Genomic DNA, 21,222 nt, shown 5'->3' with positions numbered 1-21,222 from the left:
GTAGAAAGATAAATCCTTAGTCATTAGTCAATTTTGCTTAGCGGATCCCTTTTTACCCTATGACATCTTTCCAAGATGGATGACTAATCCAGTTGGTGCTTGCGAGACATAGCTGCCGCAAGCATGTCTGTTCTTTAGTCCATTTCATTCTCCCAAGTAGAGTGACACTGCTACAGGCGGAAGTCGAGGCTCCCTACAAAATACATAGAATAACATGCTACAGACCATAAATCAATAGATATCCATACCTGCACCATCATGTACGCGTAAACGCCATAGCAAATCTCACATGAGTCGAGAGACAAAGAGCGAGACAGAGTAAGCGAGCACGGGCAGGCGCACCTCCTAGAGCGGAGTGCTACGTTGGCACGGCGAGAGAGGAGAGGGGAGAGGGGAGAAGAAGTACACAGACACTGGGTGCAATCTCCCCCCATGCAAGAGTGACCATTTCCCTCTTGCACGTATTTAATTTATAGATTCTTGAATGGTCAAAGTGGTTACAAACTGGCCGGCCTATCATAAATGGCCAAAGCTCATAAAGAGCACCTGAATAATAAAATGTACAATATATGTTTCCAGTCGCATAGGCCTAGCTCGGTTTAGTATTTTCTACCTGTCACTGCAATAAATCATAAAATATCATTTCTATAACATACCTCTCCGTTGGAAAGCAACTGTCCTCAGTTGCGAAGATAAAAATCTGCAAACAATACTAGTCGAAAACAATGATTAGTATGTTGTGTCAAAAACATCACATAATAAAAGAAAAATTTATGAAACTAAACAACATTAGCTTATGCATGCCGTCATCCACATACTACCTATTCTAGTGTCCCATACCACTAGAATAAGCAATACATGTCATACCCTGATGAATCACGATATCATTGGTCACACTCATCAGTAATCTCATAACGTCAAGTATCATCACATAAACACTGTCGTAATAATCACCAGATACCAAATCCCAATCCAATTCCAATTCCACAATATAAGTCCAAATCCAAATCACTTTCATTATGTACTCGGGTAACAAAATCATACCAGTTGCAGTGGTGGCCAGCCACTGTAGCATGATTTTGTGATCGGTGTTGCCTCAACCGGCGAATCTACACTAATAAGACGTGCTGCCTAAATCGGCGAATCTGCACTAATGCTGCCTAAATCGAAGAATCTGCATTCGACATTGTTTAAGAAATCATGAATCTGCAATTTGTGGTTGTGCTATCTAAATCGGAAAATCTGCACCAAGATGAGTATCTACACACTGCCTAAATCGACGAATTTGTGTGTCTGTGACCAATGGACTAGGCTAGGCATACAAATATAACATTTATCACATGTATGAGACCAATTTGGAGCATGTTTGAGGAGGGGGGTACTTACAAACTGTTGTTCACTATCCAAAGCACCTTAGCTCACATGAGTAGCTGTATAGCTGAATAACAAATCCTCTTCAATATTCAGTGCAAGCACATGCCCTAACTTTAGAGATGGTTAATCACACCCGCTTTAAGAGAATGTATATATACAAAGGATGTTTTTTTTATTTTTTTTGAAATTGTCCAATGTTTTTATTTTCCTTATTGAAAAACTGCTTGAGTTGGTCTCCCTAAATATATGTATCAAGAAAAACAATTGATAAATAAATGGAGAGGGTAAGTATTATCGTAGTAGTATATCAAGCGAGTGCGTTATAGTATAATCAGAGGGGAGGTGGATCGTAATGATGAGATCTTAAGACAAATGATAGCAATAGGTATGTTTTGGAGCTGACTCGTTGAAGGGAATTAAAATACAATAGCAAACATTGAGAAATTATGTACCTAGGGGTGGTTCAAGGAAATGGCTAGGTGTCAAATTGTCGAATGCTAAACAAGTGCTTTAAAAGTGAAGGTTAGTAGCAAAAGCATCATTTGGTTAATGTCAATCAAGATTAAAATTTGGATTATATAACAAAATTTATAGACTAAACCAAAATACAAATGTTAAGCCACTTTCAATGCAATTATGATCAATATAAATTTCACAACTTTGTAGTGCGCATAAAGTTTAGATCCTACAACATTGTATAAGAGCAAGTTGTGAAGGAAGCATGCAAAAATTATTGACAAGAGCAGTATCAATTTTACAAAGTTTGCAAAAAAAATTAAAAGAGTCTTTAGGAACTCTTTGGAAGATTTGTTGAAGACTTCTATGTCACTAATGAATACATACAACTTACAAATTGACATGTCTATATTGTCGGTCCTGTCTTTTCCAGTCTGATTAGTGTCAGATAGTACCTCCTATGTCCACGAGTCTTTGTTCTTTCTATACAAATACGAACTTGACCTAGTTTATGCTTCTCGGACAAGAAGCAATTAATTTTTTTCATGAGTATTGAAAACAATTCTATCTTGGCACGATATGGGATACACACTTCAATGGAGCTTAGGAATACTCCCTTCACTTAGCACTACCACTCAAGAAAATCATTATGAGCACGTAACACCTCCACACACCTCCATCTCTCTCTTTAAGGTTGAGCTCATGCATAGTTTCTAAGCAGGTTTCAGAGGGTTTAGATTAATTCAATTCATGCTTAAACAGTATCGAAGAGGTATAGTAAAGAACTACAAGAGAAAGGTAGACATATGGATACTGAGAGATTATGCACATTGCTCGACATGTCAAAGCAAGACAAGAATCAAGTGTGTTATGTGCTAGAGAACTCATGGCTGAGATTTGAAAACATCAAACAGACTAAATGGCAACCACACAATAAAAAAATTAGGTCTCCAAAGAAATGTGAGTTTCAGGAACATGGGTTTCTTGGCATCAATGCTTATGCAAGTTTTGATCCAAGAGATGAAAAAATATTAACCTCTCAAAGCTCTCAGCCATTTGTAGATACGCTGATAACAGTGTCATTAGCGATCTGTAGATACCGCTGATAAGTGTCATTTTTGACTCATGTCACCCCAAGAAACCATCATAGAAGTCAAAAACCATAGTTTTTTTTGCCACCTGCTCTTTGTAGGCATTGGGCAACTAGTTCATTGTTGGGTTCTGTTACTCTTGAATCAATAAATCAAGAGCCCACCAAGAGAACTACAAATGACAACTCCCACTGGAGGATGATTTAAGAGGAAGAGCTTGTCATCCTCGAGTTATGGAAGACCAGCAATCACAAACTATTCATTCCCCCAATTCCACCAGGTGCATTAAAACTTTCTAACCCTTTCATAGGGGCCTCCTACATGCTGTAGTGGTCTACAAGCTACACAAAATCCTTCAAGCATACTTAGGGTGATTCCTAAAACATCTTAACTCCATAAGAGAATATGTTTCACTCCTAAGATCAAAACTCAATAAATAAAGATTCGACCAAATCTCTCAAAGGCACTCACCCTTCAACTAAGTGTAAAATATAACTATGCACAATTTGTGCACTCATTGAACGTATGATAAAAAAAAGTTGTCATATACTTACACATACCCGTGCTTAGATGCAATAAGCTGATTCTAAAAGAGAGATCCTTGAAAATTTTCCCTCATATCTCTTCGAAGAAGACAAAAAATGGACTTTAGAGCACATGGCTTTCATTAAAGCATGAAGGAAATTTTCCTTCTATGATTCTTGACTTGAACATTAAAAGAAACGTAAGTATTGACAACAATCAAGACATATCATTCAAAACTAGAGTTTGCAACACTACATCCCATCGTCTTTATACGTCTGGGTGTCTCAGATTTAGAGCTTGTGAGACATATGCCACAGACATTGCATGAGCCATGTACATAACCGCATGTTAAGCTTAAACATGTACAAAATATGTTGCCCATTAATGCATATCTTCACTAAAGTAGCGCCAAAGTTCTAAGAAACTATTGGGGGCATGTGTAACAAAAAGACAAGTTCTGAGGAACTATTAAGGACATGCTTAACAAAAATACTTTGCGTTTCAGTTTTGGCCTAGGATGCCTAAAAATAATGATACTATAAACCTTCCAGCCATGAAACTAAAATTTCATGTCGGTTTGGTCATAAAGATAAGGCGTGCATTAAGGAAGAAAGCCATAGAACTCCTGTCAATTGTCAGACAACGCACCCCTCTCTCTCTCTGCATGAGGGTGGTTTTGCGGCCCTCTCCTCCCCCCTCGTCTACTGCTTTGGATGCAGAGAGAGAGAAAGGAAACTAATCCTGGAGTCTGCCCGCCAGGAGGTTAGAGAGAGAGAGAGAGAGAGAGAGAGAGAGAGAGAGAGAGAGAGAGAGAGAGAGAGAGAGAGAGAGAGAGAGAGAGAGAGAGAGAGAGAGAGAGAGAGAGAGAGAGAGAGAGACCCTCGCCGATGATTTCCGTGGCTACAATTATCTTTCAACACACGCCCGGGGGTGTGGGACTGCAGGTGAGTCCGCGGTAAAGGTGATTAGTGTGGGTGTAAGGCATGTATGGAAACGAGGCGAGTTGAGTGCATGGTGACCTGCTCAGTGGCCTGCTCATGGATTAGAGCTACAGCCCAACATAAGTAGAAGTGAACGTGCCGAGGTCCATGGGTGTGGGAGTTGGCGTCCATGGGTGTGGGAGTTGGCTGGCCACTCGTCGTAGGACGGTGGGGGTACGTGTCATGCATACTGCAGACAGAGAGAGCCGCAGACCTGCCAGTAGTTGCATGCAAAGTCGAACGTGACGAGCGGTTGATTGCCATGCGGTGGTTGGGGAGAGTGGATGGCGGAGTGCATCACTAGGGTGGGGGTTGTAAAGGAGAGAGAGTGAGTGACGACGACTTAGAGACAGATGAAGAGGGAGTTTGTTCTACTAGACAGCATGCACCCAATGAGAGGTAGGGGGATGCTCGGATGACTGGTGGAAAGAGAGAGAAGATTCCCTGTTGAATGGTTCCGGAAGGAGAGAGGTGCAATGGCGGCCATATGTTCTACGAGAGACAGAGAGAGATAGAAGGCTGCGTTTTTTAAAAAAAACAATTATTGGTGGTCGCTATTCGACCAAAGAGAGAGAGAGTTGCGTGATCGTAGTTTTGCATGCATCACAAATTGCTCCCAGCCATGCAGTCTTGGAGCCATTCCTTTTCATTCTGCTGCCACCATTATTTTGGTGATCTTCACTTGTTGTAAGAGTTTTATCGAGCACCTCTGCTTTTGGTGGCACTAGTCCTGGTTTGTGCTCCTAGCCATTATCGATGCTGCAGCCACAAGGTCAGCCCTCCAAGCTTGCAGTTACTGTGGCGTTGCTATCCTCAGACCAACGGCATTGTGGTACTATCACGTTGTAGGGTAACATGGTGGTGATCACTATTGACAGCGTGCCCTGTGACTCTTGCTGCCGAAAGATCTAAATACCGAGCGCGACCTCTTCCTGTCTAATATTCCCTCATCTTCTTCAATCTCGAAAGCCATATGTCATATATAGGTGAATCGAAATTGTTTTTTTCTTTTTTTCTTTTTGAAGCTAAGCTCCTTTCCCCTTTCCTTATCTCCGGAGGGTGCTTCCTATGAGGAGCACACTCTTCTCCTTCTTCTAAAACTCCACTTCTCCAGTTTCATCTCTTTCATAAAACTGCCCTTGTTATTCCTAAGATTTTAGTCAAGCCCATATTTGAGATTATTCTAAGTCACGTAGATTACGTAAGTTTCTCTCTTCTCTGTTATCCTTGTACACAGAGTTAGCTCTATATAATCTGTTATATGTTTGATTATAGAATTTACAAGTTCTACACAATTCAAACACGATGAAATATTATGGGATTGATAATAATTTATGCAAAATCTTAAAAAACGTTGAAAAAAAGAATAAAGGTCAATAGACGCAAGGATTATCTTTGATCATGATAATCTTGATAGTTATGATTGTTGCAACCCCAAGAATGTAGCCAAAGCTCTGATACCACTGCTATAGGCGGAAGTCTAGGCTCCCTGCAAAATACATAGAATAACATGCTACAGACCATAAATCAATAGATCTCCATACCTGCACCATCGTGTACGCGTAAACGCCATAGAAAATCTCACATGAGTCGAGAGACATAGAGCGAGACAGAGTAAGCGAGCACGGGCAGGCGCACCTCCTAGAGTGGAGTGCTACGCCGGCACGGCGAGAGAGAAGAGGGGAGAGGGGAGAAGAAGTACACAGACACTAGGTGCAATCTCCCCCCGTGCAAGAGTGACCATTTCCCTCTTGCACGTATTTAATTTATAGATTCTTGAATGGTCAAAGTGGTTACAAACTGGCCGGCCGGTCATAAATGGCCAAAGCTCATAAAGAGCACGTGAATAATAAAATGTACAATATATGTTTCCAGTTGCATAGGCCTAGCTCGGTTTAGTCTTTTCCACCTGTCACTGCAATAAATCATAAAATATCATTTCTATAACAGACACATTTAAAATCTAATAACTAACCAACCGAAATGATTTTCTCATATTAAACTGATCATTTAATGTGGGATGATAAAATGAGAACAAGGGTTAGGATATAGACATGTGCTTACAGATCTATCTCAACATAGGGCCAATGCTAAAGGGGACCAAATGAGAGATGGTCTATCAAAGATCAAGGCTAGCCAATGGAGCTTAAAGACCTTAGGGTTAGCTCCTTTGAAGACCTCCAATAGTTAGTGTTAAAAGTCCTTTGACCTTAGGTAAGCTATGGCTGTGCTTGAGGTGGGAACCCGGCCCAAGCTTGAGGTGCTTGTTGTGCTTGATGATTGAGATGCTTGAAGTGCTTGATGATTGAGATGCTTGAGGTGCTTGGCATGCTTGAGATGCTAGGGTTGTACTTGAGGTGGGAACCCAACCCAAGCTTGAGGGGCTTAAGGGCCAAGCTTGTTGTGAGAATTGGGGCCCAAGGTTGAGGGTCTTGAGGTGTCACAAAAGTCAATGCAAATCCCTACAAGGAGGGGGAGAGCCATGCAAGTAGGGGGGGTGGTTTCTTGACCACTCTGTCTCCCAAAGGGCACCCCTTGCTCAAGAGGCAAGTAGGACACATGCCAAGCCCCTAGCTAGGTTACCCTCAAGGAGTGTCCAAAGCGTATTGATTGGCCTCCCGAGGGGTCTAATGATAATTAAGTAGATTTAGTTAATTGGTTTTGCATTTATCAAGTCCTCTCTCTCAAAGGGGAAAGGGGGACACTTGTCCCAAGGTTACCTTGGTTGCTTGATATGCCCCTTGCATGTGATTGGCTAGTAGGCCTGGAGAGGTCCAATGATCTTCAAGCATGAGCTACAAGGGGGGGTCGACCAAAGCAAGCTAAGGGGTTGCTTGAGGGGTATACTCTCCCACACACACTCACACACACTCTCATGGTGTGAAGTGCAAAGTGCAAGAGCTCCATCCCCTTCTCCAAGCAAGGAGAGAAGTTGAGAGCCTACACCAACACTCTTGGCTATGGAATGCAAATCCAACCAAGAGCCATGCTTCAATGCTTAAGCTTTCCATATTCTCCATCTTCATAACTATGCTATTATGTATGCTAGCAAGAAGAGTGATGATAAGTGATGAACTAATTATTTCTTCTATGAAATGTTTCTTCTTCCTCTTCCCTACCCTCATTCCCTGCTAGCTCTCTCCACCTTCGAGGTGTTTGAGGCCTTGGGACTGAGGCTTGGGATAGTTAATGCTTTTTACAAAGTTCATGTTATGCTCGTGATGCATGAAGCTTTCCATCTTCATAGCATCACCTAGGTCACAAGGAACTCAAAGATTGTATTGTACCAAGTCTCTCTTGATGGGAGAAACTATAATACAAATTCCTATTGGAGGGGGGATCGGCTCCACATAAATCCGGTCCTCAAATGTTGTCATGTTCTCTAAACTCTCTCTCTTGCAAAAGTATTGTACATTCCAAGTTAACCAAATGCTATGTTTATGTTGCTACCATCAATTAAGTTCACCTTCTATGCTCACAAATTAATCTCACAAAAGTGCTTTATCTAATTTCCTAATTCCGCTACTCTCAAAGTTCATAGGCCACTTCGATTACATGCAAGAAGGAAACTGGAGCACTTCCATCATCATCTCATCACCCCATTTGACTAAAATGAAGTAGGAGATCCATGTATTTGGAGGATGAGTTTTTGTACCAAGAAATCACTCTCTAATAGTGATATCCCACCTTTCATCACCATATCCATACACTTACTAATGCTTTGATGATGAATGATGATATAAGAGAATAACATTGAATCATGATAACCTTAAGCATACTATGCTGATGGGTGAAGAGTTCAAACATCAAATTTCATAGTGAAGTTGTGACAACTTATAACAATCCAAATTACCACATGACCATCAATTGCTAAAGCACTTCAATCTCTAAAAGATGATCTATTGAACTGACCTTTGAGTTTTTGAACCTATCTTTTTATCCACACTTTGCACCTAAGTAGTGATCCAACTTAGCTCCCAGTCCCTTTGCTATGAAACATGGTATTGGAACATTTGGGAAGTGTTCCCATTGTTGCACGCACACAATACCCCTTGCAAGTTACTAGACTTAGCTTCATACCCTACTTGAGAGCTTGGCTTTTATCACATTCAAACTTCCTTTCCTCATATTTTCAGTCTCCAAAAGCTACTTCATGGATGCTCAATTGTCATCCTCCTCTTCATAATCCTCAAGAATTCAGATTCATTAATCAACTTATTATAACCTTTGATGATGATACTACTCGCTCTCTCTCTCTCTCTCTCTCTCTCTCTCTCTCTCTCTCTCTCTCTCTCTCTCTCTCTCTCTCTCTCTCTCTCTCTCTCTCTCTCTATGTATGTATATGTGTGTGTGTGTGTGTAGGAGATGGGAAAAACCTTTTATATTTATACCTATTTTGCTCTAGTTGGCTATATGCAAGCATGCTCTCTCTCTCTCTCTCTCTCTCTCTCTCTCTCTCTCTCTCTCTCTCTCTCTCTCTCTCTCTCTCTCTGAAACACACATGCACACACACACACTCTATGGAAGCTCGGAGAAGCCCTTCCTCCCTCATGTCTACTCTCTCTCTCTCTCTCTCTCTCTCACACACACACACACACACACACACACACACACACACACACACACACACACACACACACACACACACACACACACACACACACACACACACACACACACACACACACACACACACACACACACACACACACATTTTGAGTAACAAATCTTGACTTCAAGTTGTTAGATTGATCTCTAAGATCCCTTGGATTTTTTCCTAAAACATTAGAAATTCTCCTCATGGGTGTGTGTGTGCACGTGTTTATATATATATACATATATATAGATATATACACACACACACACACACACACACACACACATACATGTACATACATATATATATATATACATATATATATATATATACAGTAACTAGGTAGATAACGTTTAGACCTGTAGTTGTTTCCTGTAGAAGATAAAGGTGACAACGAATTGATAGATGTTGAGCTGGAACTTTTGTACAACTTTTGTACACTGCACATTGTGCACTCATTCATCCCCGCTTTTAATTCGTGAGAGAAGGTCGGTGATGTTATTCTTGTGGCTTGGCACATACTTGTAGGAAATGTTGAAACGACTAAGCTTGTAGGACCATCAAAAAATACGTGTATTTCCTACCTTACCAGCATTTTTCTCCTCTAGAAATTTACTAAAATGTTTAAGATCACTTATGAGGGTGAAGGGGGCCCCCATTAGGAATAATCAAAAGGTCAACACAGAATTCACTCGTGCTAGTAGCTCTCTTTGAATGGAGTGATATTTGACCTCAGGGTCTTTAAATCATCCTAACGCCCAAGGGCAGATAATAGGTCCATCATTGGTGTCTTCACACAAGTTTCCACTCCATGCTTCTTTAGAGGCATCTGAGTAAACTATCAAGGGTTTGTCTGAAGGGATTTGTAGGGGTGGCAAATGACTGCATACCTGCTTGATTTGCTTGACTGTCTTTGTCATTTTCTTGTTCCAAAAGAAATTCTAACTTCTTTCCAAATCCTTGAAACCAAGGAGGTCTTTAGCCAAATGTGGGTAACTGAGAGCTATCCATTGCAAACATCCCATAAATGATTGCATTTGCTTTTTTCAGTAAATATGTCAGAAAATCTTTTCAATTTATTAAGAACATGAGATTGCATCCTGATACATCCCAAGAATATCTCAACTCCCAAGAAAGACACCTGAGATTGAAAAAGCCCAATCTTTGTCAAACTTAATGCTAGGCCTGTCTTTTGCAATATGCTAATGAATAGATGCAGATGTTTGATATGACTAGTGATATCTTTAGAATATACTAAGATATCATCAATGTATAAAAGTAATAATTCTCGGCAATTCGTAAAAATCAACTCTATTCTTTCCTGGAATAGTGATGGATCCGGTTTCAGACCCATTGGAAGAACATTACATTCGAACATCCCTTGTGGTACTACAAAGCTCTCGTCTTATGCCTATCTGCAGGATGTATTTTGAATTGCCAAAAACCTCTTTTGAGATCAAATTTTTAAAAAACCCTGCAGTGTTTTATTTTTTGGAGTAATTCATCCTTAAAGAGGCAAAGGAAATCTCCTGGTCTCTAGCCAATCGTTATAGTTGATAACAAGCCTCTTCTTCCTCCTTTTTTGTTTTGAATGATTATTAACATAAAAGGCTTGGCATGCAAAAGCATTATTTGATGGGGAGATCAATCCATCCTGCAGTAGGTGACTAATTTCTTCATTACACTTTGTGTCCTCCAAGGACATGCCAGGGTGTGTTGCTTTTAACCTAGTAGTCGGGGGATTGCCTGGAAGGGAAACCCAATATTCTTCACGTTCCCAGAATGCCAACGGATTATCAATGGTTTGCTATGTCATTAATGTGTTGATTTATTCTAGTTGTCCCACATATTTAAGCTTTTCTGATGCAAACCAAATATTGAATCTTTCTTCCTTATGAGGATTAGGGAGGGTAGGAATCATCCCCCCAATAAGAAGAGTTCCTCTTGATTTGGTGAGAACTTCATAAGCTTGGTTTTGAATCTGAAATCATATAGAAAAATCAGATAGAACAGTAAATGGAGTTACATGTGAGACCAAATATGCCCCTAAAGTAAGATCAATATTTGGGTGTGGGTGTAGATAAAGAGTGAGTAGAAACTTGGCTTGCCTAGTTGCAATTTTGCATGAAACCACCTTTTGAATGTATCCTCTGGTATTATTGACACAGGACACAATTATTTCAGAGGGTAAATGCTGAATAAACTGTGGTGGTACTAAAGCCTAATTAATGTAAGACATTACTGAACCAGAGTCCCAAAGAGCATCAACATGAAATGACTGTGTCTGAGGAAATTAAATCCATACTTCTGAATAGAATACTGTGTTGAATTTAGAATCAAAATTAATGACATCAAAAGCATTCAAAGTGCGATCAGGTACCCATTGTTCCATGGGTTCATTGGCTACTTGTTGCTGATTAGCCAATGGATAAGTATGATCAACTTTGGATTTAATAGCAGCGAGTTGGGTTTCTACCACTTTCATGCACTGCAACAATTCTTCACAACACAAATGCACTTGTTGAATAGCTTCCATAATAGCCATATCATTCTTGATGCATACCTGAATGTATTCCGTAGCTTGGTCAAATGGTTGTTGTCTAGAAGTAGAAGCACCTTTAGCTGTAGCTGGTTTTGTAGATTGATCCGCTGTAGTCATTTGACTGTTAGGAGAAACTCCTTGAGACATGCTTTGCTTCCATTCTTGTTGCTTGACAATCTCTAAGGTTTGTTTGAACATGCTTCTAAACAGAGGTAATAGTTGGTAATTTTGTTGTTCTTTTCTTGATAAATTCATCTTTAGAGGTCATGACTCTTTCTTCCATGTTTCTGATCCATCAGTAGTAATGGTAGTTGATTCATCTTCAGTAGAAGATTCATACCTCTTTTGTCTAAGGAAAGCATAGGGTTTTCTTACCATATTGAACATATTCACAGAGCTATCATCAGAGAAAATTGGTTCTTCTGGGGGTGTAAATTTTGCAGAAGAGTCTTCAGTGGAAGAATCAGTATCATTAGAATCATACTGTCTAATGGGAAAGTCTTTTTTCTAAAGAACATTGCAATAAACTACCTCATACTCATATCTGTTCTTTAAAACAGCATTGTCCAATTTCCTTTTTCTCTTAGGGCAGTTTGGTGCAATATGACCAGGTTTATTGTAGATATAAAATTTTACCTGTTGTCGTTCTTCCTTGCTCAGCTTTCTCTTTCTTCTAACCACCTTGAAATGCTTGCCGTATTTGTTCCTTTGCTATTTGACTTTATAGTGGCACTCTTCATACTGTTTGCATCCAAATTGTCAGGCTTTGGTTTCTTTGGTGAAAAAACTGAAATTGAATCCCTTCACTTGCTTGATATCTCTTTTCACTCGAAGTAGATCAAATTCCAAATCCGTGACCTCATTAATGAATGAGTTGTTTGGGCAATAGAGATGTTTTCATCCAAATGTAGACCTGCAGCCTTAATTCTTTCCTTTATAAGATTTCCAAATGATTTTGAAAAAGAATTAACATAATATTGCTTGTACTCAGTCTCCCAGGGAACTGATACATGAACTCAGTCATGTGCTGTTGATATTTCTTTACCTGAGTCAGGACACAAAGCTTACTTCTGAAGAAGCCTTCCCTGTTGCGATCTTGAATCTCTGGTAGACCCTAAAAATTTCATCACAAAGGAAGCAAAGAACAATGAGATAACATTATCAAAATTTTCTCTGCCATCGGGTCCTCCCTACATAATATAGGTCTTACTCTCCATGCTGAGATCATCCCATCATGCTCTCAACATTCCTTGAAGTCCGACAACAATCATAGAAAGAGATTGGCGTTGAGTTAGGTCTTTGTACAAGATCCCATAATGTGCATAATTATAAAAAAATTCAAACACCTTCCATATTTCTTCCTAGGTAAGACCATCTATGTCCATTATGGTCATATCTCCAATTTTGCTTACCCCTTTCAAACTGGTAGACGATGATGCTGGGGATTCAACCTTCATTTTCCTAGATTTTTTAATGATAGGATTCTTTTTACTAATCTCATCATCAGTGCTGATGTTTGAGTCTTCGTCAGAGGATGCTGTTAGATTAGGAAAGATTTGTGGTAGGAAGACATCCCATTCATCCATTTCTTCATATTCAACACATGCATCATCTTTGAAAACAATCCAATCTCTATCTTTTGGCAAGATATTGCGGACCTCTTCTCCAAGTTGTTGTCTTTCTGACCAGGTTTGAACCTATGCATTTACCCCCCACAGGAGATAAGGATCAAAGACATCAACGATATCTTCATCAAGAAAGGGAGACATAAGTAGAGGAAAATGAGAGACACACTTGATGACTGGCTCATGCAGTACTGCGGAAAACATTCTAGGAAATGTTTTGTCGTGACTGCTGTCACCAAAAGTAGGGAGAGATTGCTGTAGCTTTGATTCAATAGAGGAAACTTGTTTGGCCAGTGACACTGGAACTGTGAGAGATGTTAATTTAGACAGTACCTGATATTGTAGCACAACTATTTCCTTGATGGCATTGGTGTGCCAATTTGATGGTTCTTCCAATGTTTGTAAGCGAGCATTAGGAGAAGGAAGGATGTAGGGATGACTGGTTGACAAGTCTTTGTTGTTAATGGCATCTTTTGTGAGACAGTCAATTCCATTTATAGAAAAATTAGTAGCTATTATGCGATTACATAATTTCCATCTGAATAGGCCCTCAAAATCCTTATAGGTTTAAGGGTGGATGCATATCTCCTTTGGGCGAGCTTTGGGCGAGCTTTGCTAGTAGAGGAGGAAGAACTAGTTGATGCTGGATTATACTGTGGGGGTGCCAAAACTGAAGCGAGTTCTTTCCTTGAATTTGATTTTGTTAAAATCTTGTATTGATCTGTTGAGCCTAATCTTTCGATCTTCATTGGCTCAGGATGTTGAACTTCATTCATAAGTGTTTTGGAGATATTCAATTGCCACTCATTAGGAAATTGAACTTCCTTCCATTCCACCATCTTTGGTAGAGTCCCCAAAGTTGTCTCATCAACTTTCATCACTATATTTTGCCCCTTAGAAGTCATGGTTCCTCAAATACCGAAAGTTATACACAGAAGGGACACAGGTATTTATGGTTCGGACAATCATGCGATAAGCTATTTGTAAGTGATACGCAGTGTTTTTCATATCTAATCCATTGGTTTTGATCAGGAAAGAGATCACTTCATTGGAATACTTATCAATAAGGATACATGGGAAGTTGGGAAAGCATTCAATATATATTGGTCCATTAGAAAGGCTTCCTTGCAGAATACTGATGGTTTGGTCATTTAGGTTTTTATGACTAGTGTCTAGCAAGGCTCCTATACAAGATACATTGAGTCCCTTGCGAAACAAAGAAATAATACCTACTGCTATGTAACCTATACAGAAAAACTGTTGATTCCTCTTTTAAGCCTTTTTCCAAAATTCGGCTAGCTCTTCAAACAAGTGGATTATGTGATCATCATTGTCACTGTCCTTGATTGTCAGTTTACCATGTGTCTCATGATACCGAGTATTTCCAGATAATGCAAACATTCTATTATGCTTGTATACTTGAGAAGTAGATACCTTGGGTAAACACTGCAGATCACTTACAAATAGCTTATTGCATGATTGTCCGGACCATAAATACATGTGTCCCTTCTGTGTATAATTTTGGGTATTTGAGAAACCAAGACTCATTCAAGGGGCAAAATACAGTGATGAAAGGTGACGAGACAACTTTGGGGACTCTACGAGAGATGGTGGAATGACAGGAATTTCAATTTCCTGATGAGTGGCAATTGAATATCTCTAAAACACTTATGAATGAAGTTCAATATCCTGAGCCAATGAAGATCAAAAGATTAGGCTCAATAGATCAATACAAGATTTTAACAAAATCAACTTCTAGGAAAGAACTCGCTTCAGTTTTGGCACCCCCACAGTATAATCCGGCATCAACTAGTTCTTCCTCCTCTACCAGCAAAGCTCGCCCAAAGGTGATATGAATCCACCCTTAAATCTATAAGGATTTTGAGGGCCTATTCAAATGTAAATTATGTAATTGCATAATAGCTACTAATTTTTCTATAAATGGAATTGACTGTCTCACAAAAGATGCCATTAACAACAAAGACTTGTCAACTAGTCAGCCCTACATCCTTCCTTCTCCTAATGCTCGCTTACAACCATTGGAAGTAGCATCAAATTGGCATACCAATGCCATCAAGGAATAAGCTGTGCAACAATATTAGGTACTGTCTAAATTAACAACTCTCACCACTCCAGTGTCACTGGCCAGACAAGTTTCCTCTATTGAATCAAAGCTACAACCGCAATCTCTCCTTACTTTTGGTGACAACAGTCACGATAAAACATTTTCTAGGATATTTTCAGCAGTACTGCATGATCCAATCATCGAGTCTCTCTCTAAGTCTCCTCAGCATATGTCTCCCTCTCTTGATGAAGATATCGTCGATGTCTTTGATCCTCATCTCCGGTGGAGGGTAAATGCATAGGTTCAAGCCTGGTCAGAAAGACAACAACTTCGAGAAGAGGTACGCAATATCTTGCCAAAAGATAGAGATTGGATTATTTTCAAAGATGATGCATGTGTTGAGTATGAAGAAATGGAACTGGATGAATTGTCTTCCTACCACAAATCTTCCCTAATCTAACAACATCCTCTGAAGAAGACTCAAACGGTAGCACTGATGATGAGATTAGGATCATGAATCTTGTCAGTAAAGAATTAGGCAAAATGAAGGTTAAATCCCTAGCATCATCGTCTACCAGTTTAAAAGGGGTAAGCAAAATTAGAGATATGACCATACTGGACATAGATGGTCTTACCCAGGAAGAAATATGGAAGGTGTTTGGATTTATTTATATTTCTGCACAATATGGGATCTTGTACAAAGACCTAACTCAATGCCAATATGTTTCTATGATTGTTGCTGGATTTCAAGCAAGGTTGAGAGCATGGTGGGATGATCTCAGCATGGAGAGTAAGACCTATATTATGTAGGGAGGGCCCGATGGCCGAGAAGATTTTGATAATGTTATCTCATTGTCATTTTCTACCCTTGTGATGCAATTTTTAGGGTCTACCAACAAGATTCAATATCGCAACAGGGAAGCCTCCTTCAGAAGCAAGCTTTGTGACCTTACTCATGTAAAGAAACATCAACAACACATGACTCAACTCATGTATCAGTTCCCTAGAGGATATTTCAAAATTGAGTACAAGCAATATTATGTCAATTCTTTTCCATAATCATTTGCAAATATTATAAAGGAAAGAATCAAGGCTTCAGGTCTACATTTGGATGAAAACATCTCTATTACCCAAATCAACTCATTCATTAATGAGGTAACCGATTTGGAATGTGCTTGACTGTGAGTGAAAAGAGATATCAAGCAAGTGAAGGGATTCAATTCTAGTTTTTGCACCAAAGAAACCAAAGCCCAACAATTTGGTTGCAAACAATATAAAAAGTGCCATTGTAAAGTCAAAGAGCAAAGGAACAAATACGGAAGGCGTTTCAAGGTGGTTAGAAGAAAGCAAAAGCTGAGAAAGAAAGAACGACAACATGTAAAACGTTATATCTGCAACAAACCTGGTCATATTGCACCAAACTGCCCTAAGAGAAAAAGGAAATTTGGCAATGCTGTTTTAAAGGATAGATATGAGTACGAGGTAGTTTATTGCAATGTTCTTTAGAAAAAAGACTTCCCCATTAGATAGTAACTCAGTATGATTCTGATGATACTGATTCTTCCACTGAAGACTCTTCTACATAGTTTACACCCCCAGAAGAATCAATTTTCTCTGATGACAACTCTGTAAAGATGTTCAATATGGTAAGAAAACCCTATGCTTTCCTTAGAAAAAAGAGGTATGAATCTTCTACTGAAGATGAATCAACTACCAGTACTATTGATGAATTAGAAACATGGAAGAAAGAGTCACGACCTCTCAAGATAAATTCATCAAGAAAAGAACAGCAGAACTACCAACCATTACGTCTGTTTAGAAGCATAGCTGAACAAACCTCAGAGATTGTCAAGCAACAAGAATGGAAACAAAGAATGTATCGAGGAGCTGCTCCTAACAATCAAACAATTACAACGGATCAACCTACCAAACTAGCTACAACTGAAGGTGCTTCTAGTTTTAGACAACAACCATTTGACCAAGCTGGCGAATACATTCAAGTATGTAGCAATAATGATATGGCTATTATGGAAGCTATACACAAGTACATTTGTGTTGTGAAGAATTGCTGCAATGCATGAAAGTAGTAGAAACCCAACTCGCTGCTATTGAATCCAAAGTTGATCATACTTATGCATTGGCTAATCATATTTCAGATATAGCAACTTTGCAACAAGTAGCCAATGAACCCATGGAGCAATGGGTACCTGATCGCACTTTGAATGCTTGTGATGTCATTTATTTTGATTCTAAATTCAATAGAGCATTCTATTCAGAAGTATGGATTAAAGTCCCTCGGACACAATCATTTCATATTAATGCTCTTTGGGACTCTCGTTCAGTAATGTCTTACATTAACCATGCTTTAGTACCACCACATTTTATTCAGCATTTACCCTCTAGAATAAATTGTCCTATGCCAATAATACCAGAGGACGTATTCAAAAGGTGGTTTCATGTAAAATTGAAATTGGGCAAGCCAAGTTTCAAATCACTCTTTATTTGCACCCACACCCAAATACTGATCTTACTTTGGGGGCAGATTTGGTCTCACAAATAACTCCATTTATTGTTCTACTTGATTTGTCTAGATGATTTCAGATTCAAAACTGGGCTTATGAAGTCCTCACCAAATCAAGAGGAACTTATTTTCTTGGGGGGATGATTCCCACTCTCCCTAATCCTCACAAGGAAGAAAAATTCTTAAAGGATGAGATAATCATTGCCATTGGTGGTAAATGGTTTGTTGAAAGAAGTTTCTCTTTGGAAATAACTTAGTGGCCAAGCAAGAATGGAGTCTCTTAAGAAAGCTCTAAGTATCTGTGTCTTAGCGGCACCTTGCCTGAGCGACTGCAACTAGTTCAACTTGAATGGCTCCAAAGAGTAAGCTTGAGCTCGTAAACTAGTTACTATAGAATTAAACAAATTCTTATAGAGCATTGAAGCCTTTAACAAGAATAGGTGATTATTGGCACAACTGACGGAGAATTTGAAAGATGAAAAGAAGAACAGACTTCTTGCGCATCAGTTGTAATAGAACGCTTTGCATAGATTACTCTGAATTAAAGTATCTTACTCTCTTTGGCAATAACTTAGTGGCCAAGCAAGAATGGAGTCTCTTAAGAAAGCTATAAGTGTCTGTGTCTTAGCGGCACCTTGCCTCAGCGACTGCAACTAGTTCAACTTGAATGGCTCCAAAGAGTAAGCTTGAGCTCGTAAACTAGTTACTATAGAATTAAACAAATTCTTATAGAGCATTGAAGCCTTTAACAAGAATAGGTGATTATTGGCACAACTGACGGAGAATTTGAAAGATGAAAAGAAGAACAGACTTCTTGCGCATCAGTTGTAATAGAACGCTTTGCATAGATTACTCTGAATTAAAGTAGCTTACACACAAGGCTGTGAATTAAAAAAGAGTATAGGGATAGCTCTATGAGAGAGTTAGGAAGATACAAAAAAGGCTTCTATTTTTTGACGCCCTACTACAAGCATTCGGTTTTTTTATATACAAGTTCCAAAGTGGGAATCTTTAGACACGTGGTGTTAGAGGGTACAGATATTGCTTACAACTTGAGTAAGTGGGAATCTTTAGACAAGTGGTGTTAAAGGGTACATATACTTTTTGATTCACTAACAACTTGAGTAAGTGGGAAGATAGTGGTTCGTGAGTGGGATACAACTGGATACCTTTTAATGAAATAAGGTACAGTAACTAGGCAGATAACTTTTACACCTGTAGTTGTTTCCTATAGAGGATAAAGGTGACAACAAATTGATAGATGTTGAGCTAGAACTTTTGTACAACTTTTGTACATTGCACATTGTGCACTCATTCACCCCCGCTTTTAATTCATGAGAGAAGGTCAACGATGTTATTCTTTTCGCCTGGCACATATTCATAGGAAATGTCAAAATGACTAAACTTGTAGGACCATCGGAAAATACGTGTATTTCCTACCTTACTAGCATTTTTCTCCTCTAGAAATTTGCTGAAATGTTCAAGATCACTTTTGAGGGTGAAGGGGACCCCCATTAGGAATAATCGGAAGGCCAAAAGAGAATTCACTCCTGCTAGTAGCTCTCTTTGAATCGAGTGATATTTAACCTCAGGGTCTTTAAATTGTCGTGACGCCCAAAGGCAGATAATAGGTCCATCATTGGTGTCTTTACACAAGATTCCACCCCATGCTTCTTCAGAGGCATCTGAGTAAACTATCAAGGGTTTATCTGAAGGGATTTGTAGGGGTGGCAAATGATGGCATACCTGCTTGATTTGCTTGACTGTCTTTGTCATTTTCTCGTTCCAAAAGAAATGCTGACTTCTTTCCAAATCCCTGAAACAAAGAGGTCTTTAACCAAATGTGGATAATGGAAAGCTATGCATTGCAAAAATCCCACAAATAATTGCATTTCCTTTTTTTCCAGTAAATATGTTAGGAAAGCTTTTCAATTTATTAAGAACATGAGATTGCATCCATATACATCCCGAGAATATCTCAACTCCCAAGAAAGACACCTGAGATTGACAAAGCGAAATCTTTTTCAAACTTAACACTAGGCCAGTCTTTTGCAATTTGCTAATGAATATATGCAGATGCTTGATATGACTAGTGATATCTTTAGAATATACTAAGATATCATCAATGTATAAAAGTAAGAATTCTCGGCAATCCAAAAAAATCAACTCTATTCTTTCCTGGCATAGTGTTGAAGCCAGTTTCAGACTCATTGAAAGAACATTCCATTTGAACATCCCTTGTGGTACTACAAAGCTCGCTTTATGCCTATTTGCAGGATGTATTTTGAATTGCCAAAAACCGCTTTTGAGATCAAATTTAGAAAAAATCCTGCAGTGTTTTATCCTTTGGAGTAATTCATCCTTAAGAGGCAAACGAAATCCCATGGGCTCTAGCCAATCATTGATAGGCTTATAGCTGATTACAAGCCTCTTCTTCCCCCTTTTTTTGTTTCGAATGATTATTAACATAAAAGGCCTGGCATGCAAAAGCATTATGTGATGGGGAGATCAATCCATCCTACCGTAGCTGACTAATTTCTTCATAACACAGTTTTGTGTCCTCCAAGGACATTCCGAGGTGTGTTTCTTTTAACCCAGTAGTCGGGGGATCGCCTAGAAGGGAAACCCAATATTCTTCACGGTCCCAAAATCCCAACGCATTATCATTGGTTTGCTGTGTCAGTAATGTGTTGATTTCTTCTAGCTGTCTAGCATATATAAGCTTTTCTGATGCAAACCAAATATTGAATCTTTCTTCCTTGTGATGATTAAGGAGAGTGGGAATCATCATAAATATATAGATATACACACACATACATATATATGTGTGTGTGTGTGTATATATATAAATATATATGTGTGTATATGTGTGTGTGTGTGTGTGTGTGTTGTTAGGTAAAGTCGGTGTGCCTCACCGTGCTTTGCCCGTGTGGTCGATTAGTGTCTGGCTGCCCACATTTATCTCCTTATTCTTTATACATACAAATAATAAGGAGCTCTTACACATTCTCACATGGTGCTCACACAATTAGATTTGGGAGATCCACCCACATCCTGTGTCCTCCTCTCTCTCCCTCTCTCCCCTTTGCACTCTCTCCGCAGGCGCACCACATCCGCGCACTCACAATTGGTATCAAAGCCATGGTGACCGCGGAGAGCACGACGGCTTTGAGTGCTTCGAGGCGATAGCTCGCTCTCTCTCGACGATGGAGAGATTAAGAAAGCTTGGAATCTTTGTGAAAATGCAATGGGAGCTTGTGAGCTCAATTGAGAGTGATTTATGCTCTTGTGGAAGCTCAGAAAGGAGGGTGGAAGATTGTGTGTAAGTGAAGGTGCTGCCCTCAAAATTGTGTGCACAATAGCACTGTTTTTAGATTCATTTTTCTCCTTGTAGAATGCAAATCCGAGAATTTTTTCTACGGGCCCATCCGTTTCGACGTGGTCTA

The sequence above is a fragment of the Adiantum capillus-veneris genome, chromosome 23 (assembly GCF_014529385.1).
Source record: "Adiantum capillus-veneris isolate H3 chromosome 23, ASM1452938v2, whole genome shotgun sequence".
NCBI lineage: Eukaryota > Viridiplantae > Streptophyta > Polypodiopsida > Polypodiales > Pteridaceae > Adiantum > Adiantum capillus-veneris.
This window is presented reverse-complemented; position numbering follows the sequence as displayed.